This window comes from Symphalangus syndactylus, chromosome 7 (assembly GCF_028878055.3).
Source record: "Symphalangus syndactylus isolate Jambi chromosome 7, NHGRI_mSymSyn1-v2.1_pri, whole genome shotgun sequence".
NCBI classification, from domain to species: Eukaryota; Metazoa; Chordata; class Mammalia; order Primates; family Hylobatidae; genus Symphalangus; species Symphalangus syndactylus.
This window is the reverse complement of record NC_072429.2, coordinates 79,048,705-79,063,209: the sequence shown is the minus strand read 5'-3', so window position 1 is coordinate 79,063,209 and position 14,505 is coordinate 79,048,705. Positions and strand designations below refer to the sequence as shown.

General features: G+C 43.9%; 1 protein-coding gene across 2 annotated transcripts in view; it reads left to right on the top strand.

The window, feature by feature from the left end:
- Window positions 1–14,505, top strand: part of ZNF704 (zinc finger protein 704) — a 263,019-nt gene that overhangs the window by 175,310 nt on the left and 73,204 nt on the right. The gene's annotated exons all lie outside the window — the stretch shown is intronic.

The window sequence follows — 14,505 nt, the reverse complement described above, 5'->3', positions numbered from 1 at the left end:
AGTAATTGAATTAGCACAAATATCAGGCTGAACCATATGAAATTGCCATTTTTATAGACAAAAAGATGAATGAAGACTCACAATTTCATATGGTTCAACCTAATAACATAGGACAGGTGTCAGTGTAGAGATTAGAGTTTGAGTATATGAGTTGAATTGAAATTTAATGATTCAAAACATTTTAGGTATATTATAAGAATACTATTTAAAGAAAACCCACAGAGATCCTTTTGAAAGCAAAACACTCTTTTTTAAATGAGTAGTCGGCCTATAATCCATATATTATGTTCTCATTAATGTGGACCCACCCCTATATATAAAGGAAATACTTTTCATTATAACATAATTTTAAATATATGACCTAAAAGGAATTGCATTTAGTTCACGTATATATTTCAATTATAGGAAATTACATGTTTGTCTTAAAAACAAAGTGATAGGGATGGTCATGCAAACAGCATTAATTTGTAGTATAAAGACCCCATTGCGCCTCTGAAGAGGACAGGCCTGGCTGACTGGTCAAGTACTGTTAGAAAGTTACCAAAGTCTCCAAGTTTATAAAATGGGGGAGTGACATCAACCCACAGTGGCAGTTTAAAATAGTGTATACGTGTCATGAATGCTCAATAAATATTAGCTATTAAGAGAAAGAAGATGCAGTTTTTTAAAAAAGATGACAATTTTTTTTTATCTTTGAAACTAAATCTGGAACTTAAGCAGCTTAAAAGGGGATTGATTCAGTAGTCTGTTACTCATTGGTTTGTCCCCCTCTTCACAGTGTAAGACAGTGGAGGTATCAGCCCTGTCCCAGGTGTATCCAGAAGTGGCTGAAATCTGCATGCAGGTCCCAAACAGGCTGAAGGTGAAATAAACCAAAATTTACAATTATAATGAAAAACTCTGAATAACTCTCAGCCTAAAGCATCTCAGCAAATTAGCCCACTTGACTTGAGTCTTTCATTTCTCTGTCCAAGTAGAGCAGCTGCTCCTGAAGGGCAAGGCCATCACCCAGAGCCCAGGCCCCACTGCCTTTGCAGCACACAAACAGGGATGGCTCCACAGCTGCTCTCTGAGGGGAGACACATCACCCCTTGCTCCTGGGGAGCCCAATGGGGTGGCTCTGTTAGGAATGATGTGAGTCTTCTCCCTTTGAAAAAACAAAAAGGTAAAATAGCTACAACTGTCACTTCTAGCCCATGTTTCAGTCTGTTGCCAACATAATGATGATACTATTTCAGGTAAGAGAAGCAGCAGAAATAAGAAGTGTGGTCTTTTTAAATCTGTTTTTTCTACTAAAAAAAAAAAAAAACTAGGGAAAAAAATCACCTTATTTTTCTTGCATTGTCAAATAAGAAAATGCTGGATTTGTTTTCTCCCAACTGCCCTCATGAAATAACTGCTATCACCATGAAAATGTAGCTGGAAGTTCTTTACATTATTGAGGCTTAAGTGGATTTGAGGCTCCAAGCAATAACATACTTAACCCCATCAGTAAGCCTGGAATGACTCAAAGTGGACACAGATGTAAGAGTGAGAGGTGCAACTTTGATTAGTTTTCTTCTTGAGAATAACTGTGACATTTATCAGGCAGATCGTTAACCTGCAGACTTCCCAAATGACACAGGGTACTTCAACCCCATTAGCCTGGGCCCTCCTGCCCCTGCACATACAACAAGCTTTGCTGGATGAGGTGCTCCCCAGGACTCCAGGAGTGACTGGTTGACAGCCTGGACAGACAGCAGCCCAGCTAAATGCAGCCCAGCCAGCAGTTTCCTGAAACAATCAAGAGCACTTTCCAGAGTTTGATAGCCTTTCTTTGGCCATGACTGAGTAGCAGGCTCATACTTAGTGGGTACAGAGAAGCAAGCAAGGACTTTGCCATCCCAGGGAGCTAGAAGAAAGAGGCTGGCTGCCCTGGCAGCCAGAGACAGGTCAGGAGACAGGGTCTGCGGCACAGCCACCTCCCACTCCCTCATCTCCTTCTCCACGCACAGAGCACACACAAGTCCACACAGAGGCACTGACCCACACAGAGACTGACACACACACACACACACACACACACAAATGCATACACAGATACACACAGGACCGAGACACACATACAGACACACACACAAACACACAGGACACCAACCCACATAGATACAAATGCAGGGATACACATACACACACACACACACAGAGGACCCAGACACACATAGCTGTGCACACAGAGACACATGCGCAGGACATCAACCCACATGAACACAGACACACATACACAAAGGACCAAGACACACACATACACACAAGGCCCAGACACACAGCTATGCAGAGACACACACCCAGGACACCAACCCACACAGACATAGACACAGATATACACACACCCATACACAGAGACACACAAAACACACACTATCCAAATAAATTCAGGAATTTGCTGTGTTCCCTCTGGTCTTTTTGCATCATATGCAGCCTCAGTGGCAGTCCCAGAAGGGAGCTCTAAGAATTCAGGGGTAAACGCTCAGGCTCTGCCACTGCACTCCCACAACATACTTCTGACACCAAATGTGTGGGAGTTTTCCCCATACATCAAGGAAGCAACCAGTTCTGCAGGGGGGTGTCCTCCAATTCAAATGTGACACTGTCTACCTGAAGAAGTCTCAGTCCCACAAGAATTCCACACTTGTGATGCCAATCCCAAGCCCCAGGTTGTTTCAGGTTGTTTTACTGTGCTTCTGACCAACTGACTATAAATCAGGGTTCCCAGGACACCCCTCCTCAGGTTTGATTAATTTGCTAGAGCTGCTCACAGAATTCAGAGAAACTGACTTATATTTACTGGTTTATTATGAAGGTTATTATAAAGGATACAGATGAGATGTGTAGGGCACAGTATGTGGGAAGGGGTGTGGCATTTCTCTGCCCTTCCTGGGCGCACCACCCCCTGGGAACCTCCACATGTCCCGCTATCTGGAAGCTCTCCAAACCCTGTCCTTTTGGGTTTTATGGAGGCTTTGTATGTAGGCATGATTTAGTAAATCATTGGCCATTGGTGATCAGCCCTTTCCCCCACCACCCCCAGAGTTTGGGGTGGGGGACGGTGCCCGAAAGTCCGACCATCTAATCCTGCCTTGGTCTTTCCTGTGACCGGCACCATCCAGAAGCGACCTAGAAGCTGCCAGCCACCAGTCATCTCGTTAGCATACAAAAAGACACCTATCACTGGAGATTCCAAGGATTTTAGGAGTTGTACAGCAGGAGACAGGGTTGGAGGAAAACAAAATATCTATTTCACAATATCACAGGCACTCACATGCACACAGAGGGCTTTCTGTTAGTTTAAGACTGGCCTTGTGACTTCTGGGAGAAAATGTTGGCTGCAATCAAAAGCGCTAAACCTACAAAGCAAAAAGTCCATCAAGGAATGTTCGAGATGCCTCCCTGAGCTGTGCTTTGCAGCCTGCTCACATCAAGAAGTCCAGCTAATCACACAGAATTGTTTTCAGGGGATTTGAAACTTATTATTTAATAATGTTATTGCTGACATTCTAGAGTTCACTGATGTGTCTGTGAGCCTTTGTGAATATAGAAGAATTATCACAGACACTGGAACAAAATCCATTTGCTTAGATAAGCCAACAATTTTTAGGGCCAGTAAAAAGGAAAAAAATTCCTATGAATGATTTATTTAATACTTGAATTTTTGAGGAATTGTCTTCCACAAGAGGAAACAAATAAATCACCAGGTCTAACAAGATGAAAGAGCAGAGGACAACTGCAGAAGTTTTTCAGATACATGTTCTATGCTTCCCCCTGCCACTCCTGGGACTGTCACCATCCTTACTTGATGCTAACTTGTCCACAAAACCTTCATTATGAACTTACTCCAAGGCTGGGCACAGTGGCTCATGCCCGTAATCCCAGCACTTCACTTTGGGAGGCTGAGGCAGGAAGATCACTTGAGTCCAGGAGTTTGAGATCAGCCTGGGCAACATAGTGAGACCCTGTCTCTACAAAAACTTAAAAAATTAGCCGGGCGTGGTGGCATTTGCCTGTAGTCCCAGCCACTCAGGAGGCTGAGGCAGAAGGATCTTTTGAGCCCTGGAGGTGGAAGCTACAGTGACCCATGATCGCACCACTGCACTCCAGGCTGGGCGACAGAGCAAGACCCTGCCTCAACAAACAAACAAAAACAAAACTTACCCTAAGCAAGGGTTTGTGCTAGAAGTTGCGAATAAAAAGATGCAAGACTAAGCCCTGATCTTCGCAGTGGGGAGGAGGAGGAAGCACAGGCAGTTCAACCACAACACAGCAGTCAGTGCCCCGGCCCTCGGCAGGTGGAAGGCGGCTTCCAGGAGCTGGATGGAGCTGAGTACTAAGGGTAAGTAGAAGCCAGCAAGTGCAGGAAGAGAAGAAAGCTTGTTCCAAGCAGAGGGCACAGCTTATTCACAGGTATGGAGAGGAGAAAGTGAGTCTTCTTATGGAGAATTTTCACGAGTTGGAAGAGTTTCCCCGCAGAGGACTTGTGGGAAAATGGGTCTCCACCCATTTTCAGGAGACCCAGAGCAGAGAGGGCCAGGTGTTTCCTGCACTGGAGTTAAGTCTCACGTGAGGACAATGGGGAGCCTCCCAAGAGCGCATTTCTGTGTCCCCATTGCTGTTACCAAGCCATTGCCCTCCACTCTTAGGTAAAGCCCTGCTGCTTGAAGACTTCTTCCAACTCCCATTTCCTTGACTCTGCTGACATCCTGCTCATTTGCCCTTTATGGAAGGCTTGAGCCACCTGGCCACAACTTTCCTCCCCTCAATGCTGCCATCATCCCGGATGACATCAGCCTCACCATTCCCGATCCAGCGACTTTCACCTCTGCCATGCCTCTACCATCTACTCCCATGGCCATACCTTGGACTCAGCCATCTCTCAGAATTCTCTACATAGAAAATCTCCATCTCCAGTATCTCCCTCCTACTCATAACCTCCTGGTCTTCCAGCTTGCCTTTGCTTTTGTGTCCTCGGCACCTGATTTTGACCCCATCAAGATCTCTGGTTTCTCTCAATTTGTCCCCATCTTTTCCCTCCAACCTTCACACATTGCCCAGTCCAGCCAAGAACCTATGGCTCTCTCTCAAAACCTTGCACCCTCCATGCCCTTACTCACTGTACAACCCAGCATAGGGCTAGTCCAGCAGCCTCCCCTCACAGTTCCACCCCAGGCTTGTGGCACAGCCATCAGACCCCCTCTCCGGTGACCATCACAACAGGATCAAGCTTTCCAACCTCAGCTGAGCCTCGGTTGCTGCTTGACAGCTCCTTTTTCTCTCCCAGTATGCATTACAGCAATTCCAAACCTTGAGCATGGCAATGTCCTCTCCACTCTCCACAGAGAAACCTACCTGCTTCTGAGGAGAGACCTCCAGAGAGAAGCATCAACTTCCCCAGCCCCACACCTACAAGCGTGCTTGCACCTAGCCCATCTTTGTTCTCCTCACTCCAGGTAGAAGGGGTGGTTGTTCCTCCTTTTGTCTAAAGCTACTTCCATTGGAGCCCAGGACCCTCATCATGCTGCCCCAGTAAAGACCTTGTCCATTCCTCATCCCTTCTCTCCTGTATCTTCAACCTCTTCATCCCTACTAGCTCCTTCCTGTCAGCATTTAAATATGCTAGAGTTCCTTTCATCTGAAGAACAAACAGGAAAACACTCTAACTTCCTCAAAGAACCATGTTTCCCTTCCCTTCATGGCCAAGCTCTTTAAGAGTCCTCTACAATGACTGCCTCTAATTTCTCAACTTCCCAGTTTCCATCCACCCCGCAACCCACAGCAGTCCACTTCCACTCCTGCTAGAGTCTCTACCTACTTCCTTGCTGCTAATTTCAAGGGAATTAAGTTAAATTCCCTGTCTGTCCTCATCTGGCTTGATCTCTCTACATCACTTAATGCTGTCAACCTGTTCTTCCTGAAATTCTCTTCCCTCTTGAATCTGTAATCACTGGATTTCTCTCCTCATTTCTTTACTATCTCTCTGTCCAGTCCTGTTTGGTCCCTTGCATGTAAGTGGGGAGAAAACAGAAGCCTATTAATAGAGAAGGGCCAGTGGGAACAGGAGAGAGGAGGTCTTGTTGAAGGAGGATAAAGACAGCACAGGTGGAGGCAGTGGCTTCAAAAAGCAAAACACCATGCTAACCTCCCTGCGAGACTGAAGCAAGAAGATAAGAAAGGCAGAATGTGACAAAGACCATGCCTAGAGGCCTCAATTCTCTGTATAATCTAGGAGGAAAGGGCGTCTGCTGCTTGGGTTGGCAGGAGCTGAGGCTTGCAGAGAGGTGAAGATAAGGCAGAATCCTGGCTAGAAGCGGGCAGGTGTGGTGAGTGAGGGCAAATGAAGGGCCTGCTGAGGCCAAGTGCAGGTAGGATGCGTGCCGAGGATGGGCCCGGCCAGCAGAGTCATTCGCTGTTTCCCATCAGCACTGACTGCCCTGGGGTGGAACAGTAAAGAGCAGCCCAGGAGGATTCAGCCAGGTTTTGGTTCTTCTGGACCAGTGGAGCAGAAGGCTAGCAAGGCCAGGGATTCAGGGCTGCTGGTAAAGGGAGCACCCCGCTGAGCCACCGGTGGACCTGGCAGCGGGGAAGCAGTAGCCAGCAGCAAGCTATTCTAGGTCAGAAGTACTAGCCTCTAACTGCCTGGGAGGAAAGGAGAAATCCAGAGACTGGCTGTCTCTGGGAGATGGAGGAGCAGATGCAGTGACAGAGAGTAGAGCTAGACAGAAAAGGGGAGGGAGGAGTTGAAGTGGGGCGATGGCAGGTGATCGCCAAAATCCAGGTGTGTGCTCATGCTGTGTTCTTGTTTTAAATCATATTATGGAAGTTTCAAATCTACACACATAGAGAATGGTCTAATGATTCCCTCAGTACCCATTCCCTGGCTTCAACATTTTGTCCATCTTACTTCATCTAATCATCCCCAACTCACACTTTTGAGGAAGGGGTTGTGGGAGGCTGCAGTATATTCACACAAATCCAAGATTTCATGTTATTTCACCTATAAATATTTAAATAGATAAAATTCAGGTTTTTAACCTGAGAGTGGCTCACTGAAATAACAGTTTTAGGTAAAAGAGGAGGATAATAATAACCATTGAGTGTTTAGTATATGCCAGATATTTTACACATCTTATTTAACTCTTCCAAACCCTCTAAGGTCTGTATTATTGTCATTTCCATTTTACAGATGAGGAATCTGAAGTTTTGTGAAACTGCAAGATTTGCCTAAAAGCACTCACTAATAAATGGAGGTTTTGGGGATTAAACTGCAGTCTGTCAGACTGCAACATCTTTTCTCTCCAGCTCAGCACTCTGCTGAATGTTGGCTGGGGGTGGTGGGTTAAGGAGACAGAAGTTACAAAGTTAGGATATTGGCCACCTTCAGTACCTCTCCTAGGATCATAATTCCAAGCAAGGTAAAAAAATAAAGGCTGTAATTTATGTGCCAAAGTATTTTATGAATATTAGGGGAGAGAAGTCCTGACAGGAAGGTCAATGCCTGAAATAAAAAAGAGAGAACAAGATAAGTGCATGGTCTGTGCCTCAAAGAACCAGGAGCTTTTGCATGTAGGTGAAGGGGGATGGTCTCCTAAGGGAGGCAGATGAAAGGCCCACACCCCACCTGACCTCACAGAGGATAAAGGGATGAGTAACTCCAGTGGAAAGGAGGAGTGACCTACAAGGGAGAGCCTGGGTATGGTAAAAGGGGAGGGGGCGAGGTCATGCAAGGGTCAATTTGCAATGGAACATAGGGTCCAGTGGGCAGAGTGGGTGGGGAGAGAAGTGGTAGAGGGTCCATGAGCCAAGAACAGAAAGTGGGAGAAAGAGGGACAGGAGGGAGTCTTTTCAAAGTTTAATGGAAATTAAAGCAACTGCCTAGCTTCATGCTACTCAAAGTGTGGACCATGGGCCAGTGCCAGTCTGCAAACTCTTTGCTACAGTCCACGTTGAGCCAGGTACAGAAATTAAGAGGAAGACATGTAGATATTTTCCACAGGCCATGGTTTTTTCATATAGTTTCGATCCATGACATATTAAAAATTTCTTAAAAATGACCCTTCACCACAGATGGCTTCAAATATACTGGTGTATATTGCCTTATGTGTTATGATGTATTCGCTCTAATTTTTCCATCTTGTTTGATCGAGGCCACTGAACACTTTATTGCAATAGGCAGCTTTCTAATTTTCCCTTTGATTTTTTTTTCTTTTTCCATCAGTTTTGATGAATACTGACTTCCCTATAGTCTTAAAAGAAATAGCAGCTAAAATTAATTGGGAAGAGTTAACATTCACCACTTTCTCTACAAGATTTCTTTGAAATGGAAATGAAGTTTTGTGCTTTATCATATTTAATAGTTACTGAATCCAGTTTTCCAAACTCTTAGTAAAAGCTTTCTCAGAATTCCAAGATTGGGGATGATTATTATAGCCTTTCCAGTAAAAGATTTTATTTTCAGATATTACTCCTTATGTTAAGAATATCACAAGCTTTTAAAAGTGACTGAACTTGGTCTAGACAGCAGATTTCAATAGTTGCTAAGAAACTAGATTAGTGCTAATCTAAGGAATATATTATTCATTTTTACTTCCATTTGTTACTATAGCACTTTAATTGCCGATAAATGTCTTTTATGGCTCTCCAAGGTGTAAAACATCTCTCCCTTAGCTAGTCACAGGAGACAGTGTTTATGTGCACCCTCCAAGCAGGCAGTATTCAGGCACGAAGTGGCTCAAAAGAAGGAAAAGGCTTCTTGTGGCACAAACAATAGCTGGGTTTGTAAGCACAGGCCATAGCTGAGCGCTGAAGGACAGACCAGCCACACCCACCCATGCATGAGACCTGGCCGGGCTGCCTCTGCTGATGCTGCGCACTGTGCTGATTGCCTCTTCATGTAGTAGATGATGTCATTCTGCAACCTGCTGCCACAGTCATCAGACAATCAATTCCGCAGATAAAAGATTGGTTGTCAAACCCAAGAAACTCATTTTCCACACGGCAGCCAAAATGAGCTTTTTGAAAAGCTAATCTGATAGCATCACCCCAACCTTACCCAACCTCTCCCAACCTCACTCCGCTTGAAACACTTCAGTGCTTCCCAGGGCCTTTAAGATAAGGATAAAGCCCTTATAGAGCATGGAAGGCCCTCCCTGGGCTGCCCCTCCAAAGCACACTGCACTTCGTGTTCAGTCTTCCCTTTCCTTTTTAAAGGAAGCCTTGCCCTGGCTCTTCCACTGCCCAAAAGCTCTTCCGTCCTCTGAGGCAACACCCATACTCACTTCCAGTCTCACCCCTGTTCTTCCGTTAGCTAGAAGTGCCTAGGTTGGTCCTCATCAAATCAATAGTACTCTTCCTGGCATTTATCACATTTGTAAGTTTATGTTTATTTGTATGTGTGTTTGATTAAGGTCTAGTTCTCCAATAGACCACAGCTGAAGAGGGTAGAGACTGTTCATTTTTACAAAGACTGTTAATTCTCCTGTCTAGCACAGCCCTAGTGCTCCAAGAGTGAGTATTGAAAGCATAAACTCTTAAACGTAGAATCCAAACAAGCACTCTAGGCTTTTCTATTTGTGGACAGTCTGGCCAAGACTCATTATGTAATGAGCAGTATCTTTGCCAAAGCACCGACTGGAAACTCTAGTGAGGGACCAGCAGCTGCTTCTCCATGAGCCAGTTGCCAGCTCTTACAGAGTTATAGCAGTCTTTTCATTATCAAAAATAATATACCTGCCTTACAAAAAGAAAATCCACAACTGCTAGTGCTGGTGCTGAACAAGAAAAGCAAGTGAAGTCATCTAATGCTCTCCTCCCTCACGGGGGACACACACTATGGGTGTAGTCAGGAATTGGAAGGTTAGTAATAGCTGAGATAACATGAACTCTGACTGTGGCTGAGGCTCATGCTGGTGCTCATGTACTTTTCTCATTTAACCCTCTCAACAAGTCTATGTTTATCCTTCTTTTACAGATAAGGAAACAGTTTAAGTAATTTGCCCAAGGTCACACAGGTAGTAATGCAGAGAGTGGATCTGAAGCCACATGATCTAACTCATTCTGGAACCTACACTCTTAATCATTACTGTTGCTGCCTCTCCTGGAGAGGTCCAGAACACAGCCTCAGCAGAAATCCAGGAAGGTCCGTACTCATAGACTGAATAGTCTCTCTGCATGGAGGGGCAGTGTCCCTCTTAATCTAATACTTTGAGGTTGAAATGAGACTTTACTAAAAACAGCTGAACAGCCTGCCTCCCATTTCCTCCCTTTCCTTACATTTTCCATTTTCACTCATTTCCTAAATACAGATTGATCACCTCACTCCTGGGTTCATGAATGTTCCATGGATTCGCTTTGCTTATAGGAATACAACAAACCGCTTATCCTGGCACACACACCCCCATGGTCTGGCTCAGGCTCTGCCCCGCTTTCCACCACATCCCTCACATAGGACCCTTGAGCAGTCTCCCAGCAAGCCCAGGGCTCACTGGCTTCCCTTCCTTGATGTGTTTCTCCCATCTTGAAATCCTGTTCATCCACAGAAGCCAGGTCAGCTTCAGGAACAAATCATGTATAGAGTGACAATGAATACTTCTATTATGGGTTGAGCATCTCTCATTCCAAAATCTGAAATCTGAAGCACTTCAAAGCCCAAAACTTTTTGAGCACCAACATGACACCACAAATGGAAAAGTCCACACCTGACCTCATGCAGCAAGTCACAGTCCCACAACACACAGTTTGTTCAGCATCCCCTAGGATAAAATAAACTTACCTCGGGCTATGTGGGTAAGGTGTTTATGAAACATAAATCAATTTTGTGTTTAGAGTTGTGTCCCATCCCCAATATCTTACATTATATATATGCAAATATTTCAAAATCAAATCTGGCCGGGCGCGTTGGCTCAAGCCTGTAATCCCAGCACTTTGGGAGACTAAGGCAGGTGGATCACCTGAGGTCAGGAATTTGAGACCAGCATGGTCAACATGGTGAAACCCCATCTCTACTGAAAATACAAAAATCAGCTGAGGGTGGTAACACATGCCTGTAATCCCAGCTACTCGGGAGGCTGAAGCAGAAGAATTGCTTGAACCTGGGAGGTGGAGATTGCAGTGAGGCAAGATAACACCACTGCACTCCAGCCTGGGTGACAGAGTAAGGCTCCATCTCAAAAAAAAAAAAAAAAAAAAATCTGAAATCCAAAACACTTCTGGTCTCAAACATTCTGGATAATGAATACTCAACCTGTATTTTTAAATAATTCCGAATTTAAGTCCCATAGTATTCAAGTATGGCTGGAGGAAAGATTAATTGAAAAGGTAAAAGCCTTTAGTAAACATGATTCTTAAGGTTTTAAATTGTAGATTGAGATTCAAATTAGGAGAGAATATTTAATATCACCTCTAGTGGTTTGTTTTTTCTCAATAACTCTAAATCTACAAGGAGGGCTTTGCAGCAGTTTTCTCAAAGTGTAACTAATTCTACTTTGTATATCATCTCTTCATGTTTAATTATAAGGATTTGAATTTACAGCACCAGTTAATCAGTAATTAGATAGTAGTGTACCAAAAGAAATTAAACAAAGATAAAAACAAAAACACAACTTAGCACAAGGCCATATCATCTGGTAATGTTTCATGTAGCATGATTAAAATATTCCCTGAGAAATACAGGTTAACTGAGTCATTAGTGATGTATTCCTTTGGCTTTGTTGTTGTTAGTGATTTCCAGTGCCAGCAGGAAACTTAAAGGTAATCCAAATCCAAAAACACTCTGATTATACTAATTATTCCTTTTTTCATTCTTCATTGTAAATCTCTTTATGATGCTCAATAATTATTTTGAAATATGGTAGATTTTCACAATGTAAAATAAATGTATATTTTATAATGATGCATTCTATATTGATTGTCGTATTTTAAAAAACACATAAATCAGTATTTGAGTTAATTATCAATTAGACCTCTAAAGCAAAATGTTCACCTTAGGTGTGGAAAATCAAAAAAGATACAAAGCAGATTGAGAGAGGGGCGAAAAGGTCCCTGAAACCAAGATGTAGAAGAGGGAAAAAGGTTGTTTAGCAAGTCATTGTAAGAACCAGGAGAGGGGGCGAGGGGACCCTCTCCTTACCAAATCATGTCATCCCCCTGTACCAGGTGCACGGACCTCCTATCCTGGTTCTTAAGCCTTTGGTTAGGGAATAGAAGTAGACTGGCCGCTGGAAAGAGAAGTCAACAGCCCTCCTAATTCAGTCTTGGAAGAGATGCGGGCAGCAGCCAGCTCAGGTGTGCCCCACTCTGGGTGATCCTGGAGCTGGGCTCTGGGAAGGGCAGACAGTTGGAGGAGCCCCAAGGTGGATTAGTGGATATGTAGCAAGCCCCAACTTATCCCTTCTGTGACCAGCGTTACATGGGGAGATTGAGCCAACAAAACACTCAGAATTACCTGAAGGTGCTTTGCATTCTTTCCCTGATGCCATTTCAAGAGGCTTTGTCTGTTTAAGAAAATGGCTTTACCTTTATTCCCAAGTATAGAAATCTTGTAAACTGTGAATACTGTAAAATCTTTAAATGGTATGCCAAATGAATGAACAGTTTTTTTTTCCCTCTAAGTGTATGAGGTTGTCTTGAAAACTTTGTATGGAGTGGATTTCATTGTGCACTCTTAAGCTTGCTTTACAGAAGTATTTTAATTGTCAGCCTCTGAAACAAGTAATTTGTCTTTTGATAGAACAATTTGCTAAAAAAAAGAGCATAAGGTGCTTTGAGAAGAATTATTGAAGAAAATTTCAAAGATTTCCATCTCTTGGTACCTTGGATTGAAAGAATAGGCTTTGTTTAATAATTTAGTATCATGGGTGGACATCAGAGAGCCAAACTGTAACAATTTTTGTAGCTTCATGATGAAATTAATTGAGCAGCCCCCCCATAATTGGGAACCATTTGTTTTTTTCTCCAACTTAAGAATTTCTCTTCCCACTGTTTTGTGAAGCAGTGCTATGAAGTTTCTATCTCTAAGAGTTCATTGCTTTTACAAATTAGACAGCACACCTGTGAATGAAAGCCACATTTGTCAAAGTGACAATTCATTTGTCCATATGGCTTATTAATCCTCTGTTGGGCTTCTTCAACTGTTCTCTAATTTGAAAATGTCCGTCTCTCAGGAGGTGGTACAATTTATTTGATTTCATCGTACGACACAAACTTTTGCCCTCAATTTTGCCTCCTTTATTGAATTAAGCTTAAACAAGTTGACTCTGGTCACCATGATCATAATCTTATGAACCTTTATTCAGGGTTAACTGGCCAAAATTAATGAACCAGAGCAACCTCTTCATCTCAGTGAATGATTACCAGTGGCTCTTCACTTTAACAACATGGTAACAATTCCCATGACCTACTCTTTCTATAGTAAGTAGTTTTAAAAAAATTTTTTTAAAGCTCAGGAGTTCAAACACCCTTAGTTGCATTTCTCCTCCAGCCTTTCCCATCTCAGTAAATGGCTCTAGTTAGTGCTCCAGCCAACACCTGACAGTCTTCCTCGCTCCCTTTTGCTCATCTCCCACGTCCAAGTGCATCAGCCAGTCCTGCTGGGTCTCCTACCACTGTCCCCACCCTAGTCCAAGCTCGCCTGGACTCCTAGCAGTCACCTCCTAAGTGGCCTCCCTGCTTCTATTCTACCTTCCCTAAAATCCATTCTCCATGTAGCAGCTCAGCTAATTATATTACAAATATTTATCATATTACTTCTTAGGCCTGCTTAAAGCCTCCTAGGGACTTCCCGTTTCACTTAGAATAAAATTAAAACACCTTCCATGGCCACCGGACCCCGTCTGACCAGCCCTGCACTGCTCTCCCCTTCTCACACTCTAGGGTCAACCTTTAAACATTCCCGCACATTCCTGCTGCCATACCTTTCTGCAGGCTGCTGCCTCTGCTTGGGGTGCACTTCCCTGCCCCTCAGGACAGACTCTCCCCGACCTTCACAGTTCACCTCAGATGTCACCGCCTCAGAGAAACATCTGATCGCCTTAGATGCAGCCCTCACAGGCAGGCACTGTCACGTTAGCCTGTTTATGCGCTTCATAGCCCTCGTCACTATCAGAAATGATATTATTCCTTCTAGCTTGTTTGTTTACTGATAAGTGTGTTGCTTCCCACCATCCTCTAGGCTCCATGAAAGCAAGAACCTTGTCTGCTGTTCACCTCGTATCACTCGTGGCTAGAACAGGGTCTAGCCCACAGCGCACTCTCAATGAACAGTTGTTAGTTGAAGTATGGATGATGGAATCCTTGTCTTCCTAATACTGTCTGACTTTGAAACACTTCACTTCATGGGCTTCAGCTTCCTCGTCTATAAAATAAAGCTAACAGAGCATCAGTTGTTCATGGGGATAAGTTAATGGAGTAAACGTGTGACAGCGTGTCGCACCTTGTGTGGCCCACAGCAGATACAGAGTGAACAGTCACCGATGTCCC